Source organism: Cavia porcellus, unplaced genomic scaffold, assembly GCF_034190915.1.
Source record: "Cavia porcellus strain 051 isolate PalLab524CR breed Dunkin Hartley unplaced genomic scaffold, mCavPor4.1 scaffold_2, whole genome shotgun sequence".
NCBI classification, from domain to species: domain Eukaryota; kingdom Metazoa; phylum Chordata; class Mammalia; order Rodentia; family Caviidae; genus Cavia; species Cavia porcellus.
This window is the reverse complement of record NW_026947485.1, coordinates 92,202,319-92,214,945: the sequence shown is the minus strand read 5'-3', so window position 1 is coordinate 92,214,945 and position 12,627 is coordinate 92,202,319. Positions and strand designations below refer to the sequence as shown.

Below are 12,627 nucleotides of genomic sequence, written 5' to 3'. Positions count from 1 at the left end.
ATGTGAGATATCACCATTGCTTCCTTCTCTAACCCTCAATCTCGTGTCAGAGTCCAGGGCCTGGGGACTAGAAGGACCCTGAGTGTCCTGATTCACCCTTCTCCGGCACTCACACTGGACTGGCATCTCCTGGCATGCTTTCCTGCATGGCTATACTGTCACCCTATTTGTCTTCTTTCCATTCAGCTGCAGACTCAGGCCGAGGCCCACCTGGCACCTAGAATAACTCACAGCGGAAGACTGACAAGTGCCTAGAAGATAATAACATGGAGGACAAAGGCTGGGCACCGGATAGGGAAGTGACTCAGCATGGGGGTCAGGGAAGTCTCTCAGAGGGCAACGCTGGGCTGGGCCTTCTCTTCTGAAGGCCTCAAAGAGCCCAGAGGCCCCCGGCTGTGGTGTAGAGGAGATGCCTTGGCTGGCATTAGATTCCATCCGCTCTAGTGTACCACCCGCCCTAGTGTAAGACCCACCCACCCTAGAGCTCACCTCCCTTTTGCTGTGCTCGGGAAGTGGAGGGTAGTGGGATAGCTGGCCATCCGGCCAGCAGCCTCCAGCCCTTGCCTGCTCCCCTGCTCAGGGCTGAATCTCCCCAGAACTGGACAGTCACTGGAGTTCATGTCCAGGTCTGAGACTTCCAGCTAACACTCAGCAGTTCCTGCAGGCCCACAAGAAACAGCAAGCAGCCCCAGATACAGGGGAGCTGCCTGCAGACCCCAGGTATGAGGCAGATAGATATCTCTACAAACTCTGCACTCTGCAGAATGGCTTGTGAGAAAGCCCCCACTGCATGTCGTGGAAAAGACACTAAGCAGCCTAAGCAGTGGCCACCTGGACAGAGGTTACTCAGAGGACAGACATGTGCTTTCCAGCTTCCTCACTCACAGCTCTTTCCCTGCCTTCACTCTCTGCTTCAAGTGCTGGGGCTGAGGGAGGCCACAGAGTGGGGTGTTGCTGGAAAGGAGTCAAGGGATGTAGTAGGGCAGAGCTGGGCTATACAACCACAGATGACTGCTGAAGAAGCAGAAGGAGGCCTGCTGCACACAGATCCCTGCCCAGCTATGGGTTACTTCTACAGAAGCACACAACAGGGCTGCAGCGTAACATCCATTCCAAGACAAGCAAACTGAGGCCAGGCACAGCCTGGAGTGTGCTTAGAATGCATGGTCAGTGATAGCCGCCTGACCCTCATCCAGAGCTCCTTCTGCCTCCAAAGAGGAATAGCTGTGGGCACAGCTCTGGTACTCAAAGTCACACCTTGTTTCCTGCAAGAACCTTGACAGCAACCTCAGAACTGGCTTGACTGTGCTGGCTCTGCCTACATGTAGTGCAACCCCAATGCAGGTAGCACTCACAGGTACCAAAGATGCTGCCTGGAGGCCCAACTGCAGACATAGGAGGAAGAATCGAGCCTGGACCCCAGGTCCCCACCGCTCTTTGTCCTCAGCACTCCTCCCTCATTCCTCTGATGTGGCAAAGTAGGCAGGGGCCAGACAGCTAGACTCATGTCTGCCTCTGAAATGCGTCTGTAGTTGTAAAATGGACAAGGAAACCTCTGTTTAACAGGTCAGGTTTTTAATGCTAACCATCAAAGTCAAGTTAACATACACAACAGACAGCTGCCAGATGAGCAAGTAGAACACAGTGTATTAGTTTCTTATAGCTGCAATAACAAATTGAGTGTCTGAAAACAACACAAATATATTAGCTAACAGTTGTGAATGCCAGAAGCCTGAAATCAGATTCACTGGGCTTAAATCAAGGCATTAGCAGTGCTGGCTCTTCCAGGGGCTCTTAAAGAGGATCTATTTCCTTGCCTCTTCCAGCTTTCCAAGGCACCTAAAATCCTTGGCTTGTGGCCACTTCTCATGCCCTCAAAGATAGGAATCAACTTCATCTTTCCCAGGCTACATCATCCCCACCTCCTTTTCTGTAACCCAGTTTCCCCTGCTCCTCTCTTAGAAGAGCTCTTAAACACTTAATCCAGGATAACCTGCTCCTCTCAAGACTCTTGACTTTGCACATCTGCAAAGTCCTTTTCACAGGGACTTACATGTCATTTTCTTTGGGGAGCCTCTGTTTAGTCTACCATGGTAAAACTTAAGACAGTAATTGCTCCCAAGTCAGACTGCCTGGGTTCAAATCCCAGCTGTGTCATTTCTAGCTAAGTGATTCTGGGCAAGTTACCCAACCTCTCTCTAGGCTTCCCGAGTCACTGCATAGACACAGAAGCTGATGAGCTAAGGCGTGTAAAGCATTCAAGCATTCAGCAAAGTTAAGAAAGCTGAATGAACTAGGGCTGCAATTATCGCCTTCTCTGCACCAGACTTAGAACAATCAGACATTCCAGTGGGAGAAGCCCTAAAGCTCACCAGAGCCACTTTCAGTAAACAGCTGGGGATACAGAGGCCCAAAGGGACAGGTCAGTCACACAGGACACGGGGCAGTTCCTTAGGGAACCCCCGGTACCCTCTAACCACCACCTGGCACCGACCAGCCCAAGGCCCCACGTGGTTCCCCAGCACCCTGCACCCAGTGGATGCCAGAGGGCACTGCAGCCAGGAAGCACCTGCAGGAGGCAGGCAGCCAGCTTCTCACACGCAGTTCCCACACTGCCCATGGGCTCAGGGGCCAAATCAGATGCAGCACAACTCCCCAGGATAAGCTAGGGAGTCTCATCTTAGCTGGAGACACAGAGACCGTGTTCAGGTTCAAGGAAAGGTGCTTTGGCCCACAAATGTTGGCTAGGCCCCTGGAAGTTGTCCCCATTGTCTGACCTTGGTCTGGAGAGGACACCTTCCCACATCAGGAAAGCAAGACCTGGACCAGTTTGGCAGCTCTCAGAAAGTGCAGAGAAGCCATACATGGACATAGCTGAAGTACACACACTTCACTGGCTCCTATGGGCAGCAACACACACTAGCATTCATAGCTCAGGCCGACCAGACGGTCTAGAGGTGTCTGTAACTCACAAATGCAGATGACACAACTCACCTGACACAGATGGCTGGTAGCAGGAAAATTTCTCCCCAAAAGGAGAAAGAAATCACCATGGATTTCAGCAGACATTCACCTCAGCTCTGCAGCTTCCCGTAAAGAGTGCTGGCTGGCCTACCCAAAAGGATCCCCTCCCATAAGCCTTAGTGGTTGAGCTCCTCCAACACATATAGTTCTGCAGCTGAACTATGCAGCCTTCCAGAGGCTCCTTCCAGGGGCTTCCTGCAATTCAGGCATCCAGGAAGCCAACTTTCAGAGAGATGCCCCAAGAGGGCTAGGCCCCAGGGCAAAAACAAACCTTCACCAACTTCCCCACTTGGGAAAGTTATTTTCTGCCCCAGAGCCTTTGCATATGCTATATCCTCTGCCAGCTACATACTTCTAGGATCATTTTGTAAAACTGAAACATTTTAAGACTATAGAAAGAGTAAAAATTTCAAAAGCATGACAGGTCTTGCTGTCAATTATTTTGACAAAATAATTCACTCATCCACTCTCCTATTAAGAGACATGGTTATTTTCCCCAGGTCTTTATAAACAATGCTGCTCTAAACAACCTGACAAATGTCCCCTTGGTGCAAATGGTGCTTCATACTGCAACCTCCCACCTGGCCCAGTCATCTAGTCTTACACCTCAGTGTCTGGTCATTCCGAGGACACTCCCTTCCAGCAACCCAAAATTCACGTTTCTGGGGCTGGGGATTTAGCTCAGTGGCATAAGCGCCTGCCTTGCAAGCAGGCAGTCGTGAGTTCGATCCCGGTACCGATAAAAAAGAAAAAGACAAAAAAAAAAAAAAAAAAAATTCACGTTTCTATCCCCACCCCTATTCTCTAGGCTTTTGCTTTGAAAAGCACTTGTTAGTCAGTAGATACTTACTTATTGCTTGACCAGGGTCCCATCCAGTGTCCATCTTACTCACTGGGGACTCCCCAGTGCCCAGAAGCTGCCTAACACACAGAGACCTCTGGAAGTGTCTGCACATCAGTGAGCTGTGATGCCTGAGTGAGCAGAGGTGCTGTCCCAGAAGCAGACTCTGCTGAGCAAGTCACCACCCAGGCCTCTGAGACGTGAACCTGGCACGTCCTATGCTGCCTGTCCTCACTCTGCCCTGGCAGGGAAGGAAGGAGGCAGGGGAGAGAGAGGCCATCAGTCCTCCATCTCCTGAGAGTCAGCTTGCAATCCAGAGCCCAGACAGTTGAGTGGTCACAGGTGCTAGGCCAGGGTCCCCATGTCCAGCACAAGGTGAAACTCAGGAAACCCCCATCCCGGCTTTCCCAGGGCTGCCACAGCAGCCTGCTAGGTCCTGCTCCACTACACAGGTTTGGGAACACACTTCGCACAGCCACATCCTGTCAGGAAAAGCAGCTGCTCTGAGGATATACACGGGATCAGGGCTATGGGCCCCACCTCCACCCGCTAGCCACACCGAGGCCAGCCTGTGGATTAGGGCAGGGTAAAAACCTTTACTTGCTCCTTCTGTGGGTATGTTTCCAAGGACAAGGAGGAAACTGAGACATGGGGAGCTGTCACTCAAAACCCAGGCAGTCTTGAGAGTCTGCAGTGCCTTCCAGGGTCAAAGCGGCCTTCCTGGGTGAGAAAATGTAGGGGTTGGCCATCTTGGTAGGAGAGGTTTAGAAGGGTCAGGGCAGAAGGAGCCATCCTCTTCCTGCTTGGGGAGGTGTTGGTGCCCTAACCAAGCAGACTTGAGGATTGGTGGATAAAGCCAGCTGAAGCAGAGACAGGTAGACAATCCTGATGCTGGGAACCACGGCATCTATAGAACCAGGCTGTAACCAGCATTGCCTTTTGCCAGCCCCTACCCTCCTGCTGGCTTCTAGACTCCAGGCTCCTAGACAGGCTGGGGTACAAGTCCTGGTCCCTCTTCCTCAGCCAGGTGGGCTCCAGGGAGATGCTTCACTCTCGGCCTGTTTTCGTCTCTGTGAAATGGGCTAATCCTGGAAGGACTATGCTGGGCTCTGAAGTGCCATTCTGCCCTGAGCTGGCTCCACCCCTTCAGTGAGGCACAGCCCATGTGCACACAGAGTCGTCTGTACACACACAGTTGTCTGTACACACATATACAATCTCACACTCACAACTACACACACACACACACACACACACAACTACACACACACACACACACACACACACACACACACACACACACACTCTGTCATTCATGTACTCAGGGACACATGACCAGGCTCCTCTGACATAAAGGCTGCTAAAGGCACCTATCCACCCACTTACCACCACAGAGATGGCCAGGTGTGGGGTACCATGGCTGGGTGAGGGTGACATTCACATTCCACATTAGGCCCTCCCGACCTGTAGTCCTGTGAGGAAGCCTCCCTTCTGGCATTGTATCCTTGTGACATACTTGCTTTCTGGAGCATAGTGATTTTGTTTTTCTAAATTTTACTCTCCTCTAACTCAGCATTACAGTTGCATTCTGAGTCTAAAAGCAGGGCTTGGAGGTGATTCTGACCCAAAACACCAGAAATCAACAGCCTCTTGGAGAGACAAAGGAACCTATTAGGTTATTCCTGTCTTCTCTTGTTTAATTTGTTTGTTTCCTTGTTTTTGCAGGGAGGGTCTCAGGTAGTTCAGGCTGGCCTTGAACTCACTTACGTAGCCCCGGCTGGCCTCAAACTCACAGATCCTCCTGCCTCAACCTCCCAAGTGCTGGGATTACCACCACACCCAGCTCTCTTGTTTATTTTAATTAAGTCTACCTTTATTTAATTAAGTCAGGGATGGAGGCAACAAGATTTAAAGCCAGGTCTCTGGGTTTGAAAGATAAACATGCTTGGTACAGGACAGCCCTATCCAATTGTCACGGAAGGTAAAGCCACACCTACAACTTCATCCATCATGTCTTCGGGGAGCCACAATATAAAGAGGAAAACAGCAACAAGTGATTGAGGCCAGTAACATTTTATTTAACTCAACATAGCCAAAATACTATCATTTTAATATGTAAGCTATGTAAAAATATTAATGAAGCATTTTACACATCTTCATAGTAAGCCTTTGAAATCAGATGTACAGTATTGTACACTTCAGCACATCTCAGTTGAGGCTCCTGGGCCTGAGACAGCCAGTGGTGACTGGGCTGGACAGTCAGGTCTGGAGCACCAGAGAGCACAGGACAAGGCCGAGAGGCAGCCCAGTCACTCACTCATTCATTCACTGCTTCAGGCTGCCAACCAGTGTTTACTGCGTGCCTTTCCCGGTCACGCAGGGTGCTGGGCAGAGTACACTCTGAACAAGACAAAAGCAGTTCCTCCCTCCCACTGGCATGCATTCATGGTGGGGGGACATGGCTCAGGTCCAGGGCCTGTACCCACATTCTGTACCCATGAGGGCACAGACGGTCACTTGTTATGCCAGGGTGCCAGACCTGAGGTTTGGATAGGGGCATTCTATACATTCTTCTCTTGGAATAAATATCATTTTCTTCCCTGCTAAAGAATTTGCATGATAGCCTCCTAGAAGGATGCTCAGCCCCAGGTCCCAAGTGAGTCTTTGGAGCTTGTCTCCAATAAAGAGCTTCATTCTCCATCTGATGGAGGGAACAAAGGGTACTGGACTTGGCACAGAGGGATCAGGGTACCCCTGTGAGTGCCCAAGCAGCCTTAAATCCTTCCATCCACCGCTCCCTTCATGGAGCCCTACCAGGCTGAGCTCCTGCAGCGAGCTCTTGGGATGATTTTCCAGAAAGAAGTGTCAACAAAAGAAAAATCTCAGAGGAGCTAGGCTTGGTGGCACATGCCTGTAATCCTAGGAGATTCAAATGGGAGGATTGCTGTGAGTTTGAGGCCAGCCTGGGCTACATAGTGAAATGCTGACTCAAAAACAACAACAAAAAACTAAAAAATCAAATTAAAAACTCCACGAGAAAGGAGGCAGAAGAGAGCTTGGGAGAGGTGGCAGGCGGACATCATCCTCTTAGTGGACTGCTTTTTTCTGCAAACTCTCTGAGTGCCCTTGGGATGACCTCCAGATGGCAGCTGTGCAGTCAGTTGTTTGTACCCTCTCCCCCAGCAAGGATGGGCACAGATCATCCTGCGTAGACAGCTGGTGAGTGGACAGAAAGGTTCTCTGAGATGGTGTGGGTATTGCTTAAGGACTGCATATGTGTGAAGGCAGAGGCCTGTGGCTGAGACAGGAGGTTCAGGTGCCGCTGGGCTACACACTCTTGAACCTGTTTCTGCATCTATAAAATGAGAATGAGAATACTGACCTCGCCACTGAGAAAGTGCACGGAACTCAGTACATAGCAGCTCTCACTATTGTCACATGGTTGCCATCACAGATGACCAAACACTCAGTGCCACACACTCCCCTGGATGTGTACTGGGGAGGCTCCAGCCTTCCCCAGGGCTCATCCTGCAAGCTTGCCCATCATGCCCAAAGATATCTCCTGGTCAGCCCTAGAATTTTGCTGGGTTACTAAAGATAGGAAATACAAAACACAAACTCTGGGTTTCTCAGTATCCCCAGGTCGAGGTAACATTGTGCCCTTCTTTCTGTCTTCTAAATCCAGATAGGTGATGAATTAGCCCCTCCAGAGCAACCATAGAAGCCAACAGGGCCAGCTTCATGGATGAAGCCCCCACCATGGGTCTGGCGGGGAAGGGACACTATGCCATGGGCAGATGTAAGCAAACAAGCACCCTATATCAAGCCAACTCACAAGATGCTCTGGATTCTTCTCTTCTCCCCCTCCCATTCTACGCTGCGTCCACCCCCAGGCCTGTGGCTCTACCATGAAACACATGTTGGTCCCTTCCTCTGTCTCCACAGCTGCCACCTGGATCAAGTCGGCTTCCTGACTCTCCCACCTCTGTCCTTGCCCCCTTCCAGCCCTTTCCACCCAGCAGCCAGGGTGAATCAAACTCCAGATCATGGAATTCTCTCACCAAAAACCTTCTGACAACTTCCCACAAACTTAGAATAACATCCAAATGTTGGAGACTGGGCCCACCTGCCTCTTGCCTCGCTCCCTCACCCCAGACCCCAGGGCTGCTCCCCAGTACAAGCCCTCTAAGCTCTGACATTCTCGTGCCTCATGCCCATCTCCAAGCCTTTGCTTCAACCACAGCCCCTTCCTAGTCATCCCTGGCAGTGCTGCATAGCAGCATTCCCCTTTGGCCCACAAGGGCACCCCAGATCCCCTTCACAGTAACACCTCCACCTTCAGAGCCCATCTCTCATCTCATCCTGCCACAGCTCAACGACTTCACAGTGTCTGGTGCTGTCTGAAATTACTCATTTACGTATTTATAGAGAGTGGGATTTTTTGGGGGGTTATTTTGTTGCTTTTGTCTGCAGGCCTGAAAACTGAACCTATGTTAGGCAAATTTTCTACCACAGAGCGACATCCCAGCACTCATGTAGTTGTTGGCTTTTGTTTCTGTAGTGCTGGAGACTGAACAAAGGCATTTGTAATGAGCTGCATCCCTAGCTGCACCCTCTCCTCTTTGAAAGAGGATCTCGCTAAGTACTGAGTAGCCCAGGATGAGCTCATACTTGCAGTCTTCCTGACCCAGCCTCCCTCAGTGCTGGGACTGCAGATGTAACCCAGTCATGCTCAGTTTGCTTTTTAAATTTTGAGACGAGGTCTCGCTAAGTTGCCCAAGTTGGCCTTGAACTTGAAATCCTCCTGAACAGGGTTCCTGAGTAGCTGGAATTACAAGTATGTGCCACAATGCCCAGCTTATTAAAGTTTATATTTACATGTACAATATGATCATGTTCATTTGTTTACTCTCTGTCTACCATGTCTGCCCACTGCATTGGTCACTAGCAACACATGGTTAGTCCTCCATAAAGTGCTCATTGTGCTAGTCATTATGCAACCTGAGGATGGCCACAGACCTCGTCTAAGCCTTGAGGGCCCTTCTGTAAAATGCTAGGGATTGGACTGAAGCTCAAGGCCACCTTCCTCCACTGAGTCCGGGGTGATGGGTTATGGGGCAAGGCAGTGGGAGAAGGAAGGAAAAGTTTCTGCCCAGTGACCCTATCTACATGCAGCAGTAGGGAAGCTGTCGGGCACCTTCAGGAAAGTGGGTGCTCCAGAGGGCTCAGGCAGGGGACCTCAAAGAATGCAGACTTCCGTGGAAGGTATCTAGCTGGCAGCTCTGCCCTCTCCTGAGCCACCCAGGTTCTGGGGCCTCTGCTTATACAACTGCACATCCTGTTTTCTGGCTCCAGAAAGTATTTACATTTTGATTAAACCTGGTTTAAACCACCAGATAAGCTGGCCGGTGGCCCGATGCACCGGCCAGTCAAGCTGCACTAAGCAGGTTCTCTAGGAACAGGTAACAGGCTGGGACTGAAGGACACGCCACTTCCCAGAGGCCTGCGACCCCACCCTCAGCCTGACAGCATCTATGGAGGAAAGAAAACAAAGCAGCTCTTGTGTGCGGAGGTGGCGGCCGCTCTGCTCCAGTGAGCCCCATACTTCTGCTGAGGAAATAAACACACAGGGTGGGGAACACGGGGTATCCTACCAAACCCAAACTCCAAGAAAGTGCCCCTGTCATGGGGGCTCCCTTCTGCCAGGTGCTACCACACAGGAAGCAGGAGCGACTGCTCCAAATTGACAGCCCACACCACGTGACATCTTCACTTGACAGGACACATTCTGAGGACCCTGCTGAGTGCTGTGATGTGAGACCTAGGCAGATTGGGAGGGAATTCACTTACTTACTTTACTATCTTCAGGCCTCCTTGAAAGTGTCATTCAGGAGGTAGGACACTCAAGTGTCACACTCAAGGAATCTAGAGTCCTGAGTTCAAAATACCCTTGGGCAAGACATTCCCCTTTACCCATTCACCCATACCCGGCCACCCCATCTGCACGGGGGACAGGCCCAGGAAACAAACACATGCTTCTAAAATACAGCTCTTCTTCATTTCTGCTTTCCTAAGCAATCAAGTCTCTTTACTAGAAAGTGAAATTCTGCCATGTGTGGTGGTGCATGCCTGTAATCCCAGCACTCAGGAGGCTAAGGCAAGAGAATTGCTGAGTTTGAGGCCAGCCTGGGCTACATGGCAAGATCCTGTCTTGGTCAATCAATCAATCTATACATGCAAAAGGAGAAGGGGGAGAAGAGAGAGAAGTTAAATTCTGCTCTCATCAGCAGAAGCTATAATGGCAGAAAAAAACTCATTAAATGCATAAGTCCAAGCAGTAGTTGGTGCTTTCCCAAAGTCCCTGGACTAAGACAGGGCCGGGGTCCCATATTGTTTGCCCTGGCACAGGCTAGGGAGAACACCATGTACACTACATCATTTAGGGCTTAAGCAGCAGGTTTGGCAATGAAATTCAGAAAACCCAGGATTCTGTTGGTAAGGAACCTTGCTCGGTTGAGAGCCACTGTCAATTTCTAGGGCAGAGGGGCAATCAGTCCCAGAAAGGTCAAGTCACTTCCTCATCTGCAGTCAGTAGGGGTGCATCCCAAAGCCACCTCTGTAGTGTAGTGTGCATAATGCACACACGTGCACGCGCGCGCGCACACACACACACACACACACATCCTTGAGATATCACAACTAACTCCCAACTCCTCAGAGCAACACAGTCCTGGATAGAATTGTGCCAGAAGACAGGAGGCTTTTTGACCTTTAAAGGTCAGAAGACACCACCCAGAATTATAAACACAGTTTGCTGCTACACAGGGAAGGTGGGTCTCCCGGGAGACAGACACCCCACTTAAGAAAAAGCAGAAACAACCAGGCCATAAATGGAGCAGAGGCTCCATCCATAGGAGGTTGCCGGGGAGTGGGGTCTATGGCCCAACAGAGGTCAAGGCTGCCTAGCAGAGCCCTGGCAGCATTTGCTAAGGACCAAAAGGGCACTTCTGCCTTTGTGTTTCCACCTCAACATGAGGTCCTAAGATGAGGCTGCTAAGGCAGCCTGCGGCATGCAGCCTGGGGCGGCCAACCCCACTGCAGGCTTTCTTAGCTGGGTTCACGGTTTGACAAACATCAATCATTACATGGCTGGAAAGAGAGTGCATTCATGGAGGTTGGCATCCTTCCACCTGCCATCCAAGGGGTGACACCCTTGGGATGTTCAACAGAGGGGAAGGAGAGTCCCCTGTTTCTACAAAAGAAAAGAATATATGGGTGTTAGCACCTGCTGAAGCATGGAGAACTTGAGGGGAATATTTGGGACACACTTCACATGTTGGAGAACGCTCCATGCATGCCAAGGCTCTAGAGTGTGGAGACCTCTTGGGGGTAGTCCAAGCCCCACTCAGCAATCCTTGCGATCTTGACAGGAGCCTCACTGAGCCCAGTCTGGGCCTCCTCTACAACACACAAGAAGCCACCACCATCCTACAAGTGTCACTGGCTGCTACAAATATCAACTGTGCATGAAGACTGCGGACCACAGCTCAGCAGGAAAACAGTGTTCTGCACCTGTGCATGCCCGTGTGGCCGAACCTCAAAGCCTCACAGTGGTGGGTAGAGGAAGCCAGACCAAACACTGGGGGATCCACTTGCCCTGCTCAAAAGGAGGCAAAAACCATGCAGTGGTATTATGGCCACATTGAGGCTGACTGGAGGGGGTTCCCAGGATGCTGTTTCCTGACTAGGGTTCCCCAGTGCATGTACTTGGTGAAACCCATCCACCAGTATCTTTACAGTTTCTGTAGCTTTTTTTTTTTTTTTTTTTTGTGTGTGTGTGTGTGTGTGTGTGTGTGTGTGTGTCAGGGATCAAACTCACAATCTCACATTTGCCAGGCAGGTGCTTATGCTGTTGAGCTAAATCCCCAGCCCCAGTTTCTGTACATTTTTATACCAGCTACACATCAATAAAAAAATCACATCCCTAAAAACTGGAAGTTTTTTTTTTTTTGTAAAGCTCTAGGTAAAGATATTCATTAAAGGACTAGTATCTTCAAACATACATGCTATGCATCTCTTGGAAGTGAAAGGCAGATTCCATCTGTTCCCCACATCCTAGTTCACTGTATGAGTTGGGGGAACTATGGGAACCTTATCTTCTTTCTGAGGACTGGACATTTATAAACAGGGCCAGGATGGCAGTGCCAGAGGGGGACCTCTACCCTTCATCAGATGCACATTAACACCTCTCTCTAGAATGAGCTGGTCCTTCACGTCCACAACGTGTAGAGTGTTCACCCACCCTTACACTCACACTTGGTCTCCTCACTGAATTGCACTCGGGTTGTCCCTGTGAGTACTGCTGACCCCAGATCAAGGGCCAAACCCTGTGGCTAATTCTTTGGACAGTAACATGCCAGTCTTCAAATAAACCAAAAGTCAACTCTGACTACTTCCTGAATACCTCTCAACTTTAAAAACATATTTTCTAACCCTTATAAAAATCTGTAGTTCAGTAACACTCCAGCTCAAAGGACACGCATGCATGTCTTCCCGCTCATCAGTAGCATCTTTCTTTAGGGTGATTCAACAGGTTGACAGGACTGTCTGGAAACTACTATGTTAGATGAATGTGGGGCTCTCTGTAAGGGAAACCCAGGACTCTACTGTCAAATCTGGTATAAAAGATAATTCGAAGGATGCATATTCCTCAACCTGTCAGAACCTGTTCTGATATTTGTCTATTCATTCCATTATCCAAT

The 12,627-nt window shown here is 50.1% G+C and overlaps 1 protein-coding gene across 2 annotated transcripts in view; it reads right to left on the bottom strand.

Moving 5' to 3' along the window:
* Window positions 1–12,627, bottom strand: part of Grk5 (G protein-coupled receptor kinase 5) — a 215,301-nt gene that overhangs the window by 136,649 nt on the left and 66,025 nt on the right. The gene's annotated exons all lie outside the window — the stretch shown is intronic.